The following is a 2,837-nucleotide window of genomic DNA, read 5'->3' as shown; positions in this document are numbered from 1 at the left end:
AGATGTGCCTTGTACTACAGGAAAGATTACACCCAACAGCAATCATGCTATGTTACAGGGGAAGGGATAGGGATTCGACGATGACAGGAGAGAGTGAAGTAAAATCATGAGCACAAGGAAGTTGACTGTTTAGGTGAGATTAACCTTGTCTCGTGGGGGTCAGAGGGGTGGCTTCTAAATAGCAGCTAAAAGTAAACCAAAGCAGATGATTAAACCATGACAAACGGGCAAGAGTTTGGAGGAACGAGAGGGTATGCCATGGAACTTAGGTTTTATCCCTAGGGAAAAAATAAGATTGTTAAAAAAATATCAACAACAAGATGGTAATTGTAATCATAATTCCCTTCTTAGGAAGGGAACATTCAATGTTGTGTTTTTGTTTTTCTGTTTGTTTGTTTGTTTTATCATTGAAGAAACAGGGACGCTTGGGTGGTGCAGTCAGTTAAGCATCTGACTCAGATGGTTTTGGCTCAGGTCATGATCTTGGGGTCGTGAGATGGAACCCCAAGACTGACTGCGTGCTCAATGCAGAGTCTGCTTCAGACTCTCTCTTCCTCTGCCCCATCCCCTCCCCCATGCTCTCTCTCTGTCAAACAGATAAATAAATCCTTAAAAACAAAGAAACATATCCAGATTTTTAAAAATCTTACAGACATAATCCCAGTTGTGCAAAAATAATAAAACATAGAACTCCTGAATGAACTATATATCAGTATCTCTCTAGATCGAAAGATCGCCACAGTCTTCTACAGATTATATGCATTTTCCACAGAAAAATTCTATTTCAAAAATAAGATTTATTTAAAAAACCATACTTTAGAGCTTTAAAAAAATCTGCAGAAGACTGATGCTGGGTTAGAATCACCAGCCAGGGCCAGCCTGAGGTGGGAGGGAAGGAAAGATACACACACACACACACACACACACACACACACATTATGTGTATATATACGTATGTGCAGGGACAAAGTGTTTACTTTTTATACCTTCCATTCTCTCCTGGAATAAATTTCCCACTTCAGTCATAAGGGCCTCTCCATCTCATCCCTCTGCAGCTCCCTAACAGCACTGCGCACGCCCCTCCCGTAATGCTTCACCCCGTCTCACCAACAAAATGCACTAGTCCTCCTCTATATCTCGAGTGGGCTTATCGTACACTGTCAGCACGTCAATAAGCTAATCACGCCTAAGGTTTGTTGCTAATAGTTTGTTCCCTATAGCACCTTTAACAGATATTGAAGACTGGAAAAGCTTAAACCGAAAGAATGATAATTTAACATGATTTTTGGCATTTCAGGGAAGTGTTGGGCCAAGGTTTCTTGGATGCCTCTCAACTCACACCCAAGGCTTGAGGTTATCTTGTGATTTTACTACTGCCAGAGAGCCTGTAAGTGATGCCCAGTGAACACAGCTGTAGGGGAAGGAACATCTTGCAGAATCCAGCCGTGTCCATTGAGCCCGTCCAACCCTACCTTTGCATGTTATATAACCTGAAGAGCCCAGGTTTTCTCTGGTAAAACTCATGTTATTCTAGATTTTGAGATCTTTGGATAAATTAAACCTTTTTAATCTTCTTTAAATCTTTTTAAGATCTTTTGAGATCTTTGGATAAATTAAATTGCGCCAGGTATCCCATTATCCAGGATGAGATCCAGTCTTTCTAGAAATAGGATAAAAGAATAAGAGATTAGGTAATATAGGATACGAAAGAGAGTCTTCTCTAGGCTGGTTTAAACTTAAAATACTTCATTCAGTTTCTGGGAAAGTAGATTGAAGGAAGAAAATGTATTTTATACATGTCAGTTTATTTACTATATTCTCCTAGAATGAGCTACCTTTTAGGTATATTTATGTTCTTACGTAATTCATCAGTAAGATTTATTAGACCTCTGACATCAGTATTTGATTCAGCCTTATATTTTCAGCAGGAGATGATTTGTCTTCTCAAAGAAAATGTGTAATCTCTGGATTTCTTTCAAATATGCTCCATTTTCATACCTAATAATAATGCTATCAAAGTAAATTTTTTATCAATAGCAGTACAAACTGTCTTGAATTATATGTGGCTTTAATTTGATATTCGTTAGCTAAGCTAAAAGGTAAAATACTAAACTATGTTTCTTTCCTGGGAATCCTGCTGAACTCCACAAAAATAGAAACTGTTAAAAATATATGGAGTAGAATTTTTCCCTGCTATGGTATTTTAGAAAAAGCTATCCTAGTTACCCTAGTTAGATACTAGAACACAGAGGATATAGTATCTAAATGATAACACTTCTAAATAATTTTCAACCACCCAATTTTTTTTCTTTCTTTTTTTTATAATAATATTTTTTATTATATTATGTTAGTCACCATACAGCACATCCCTGGTTTTTGATGTAAAGTTCCAGGATTCATTAGTTGCGTATAACACCTAGTGCACCATGCAATACATGCCCTCCTTACTACCCATCACCGGCCTATCCCATTCCCCCACCCCCCTCCCCTCTGAGTTTGTTTCTCATAGTCCATAGTCTCTCATGTTTCATTCCCCCTTCTGATTACCCCCTTTCTTCATCCATTTCTTCCCCTGCCGATCTTCCTAGTTCTTATGTTCCATAGATGAGAGAAATCATATGATAGTTGTCTTTCTCTGCTCGACTTATTTCACTTAGCATTATCTCCTCCAGTGCCGTCCATGTTGCAGCAAATGTTGAGAACTCGTTCTTTCTGATAGCTGAGTAATATTCCTTTGTATATATGGACCACAACTTCTTAATCCAGTCATCTGTTGAAGGGCATCTCGGCTCCTTCCACGATTTAGCTATTGTGGACAATGCTGCTATGAACATTGG

The sequence above is a fragment of the Ursus maritimus genome, unplaced genomic scaffold (assembly GCF_017311325.1).
Source record: "Ursus maritimus isolate PB19 unplaced genomic scaffold, ASM1731132v1 scaffold_13, whole genome shotgun sequence".
Lineage (NCBI taxonomy): Eukaryota > Metazoa > Chordata > Mammalia > Carnivora > Ursidae > Ursus > Ursus maritimus.
This window is presented reverse-complemented; position numbering follows the sequence as displayed.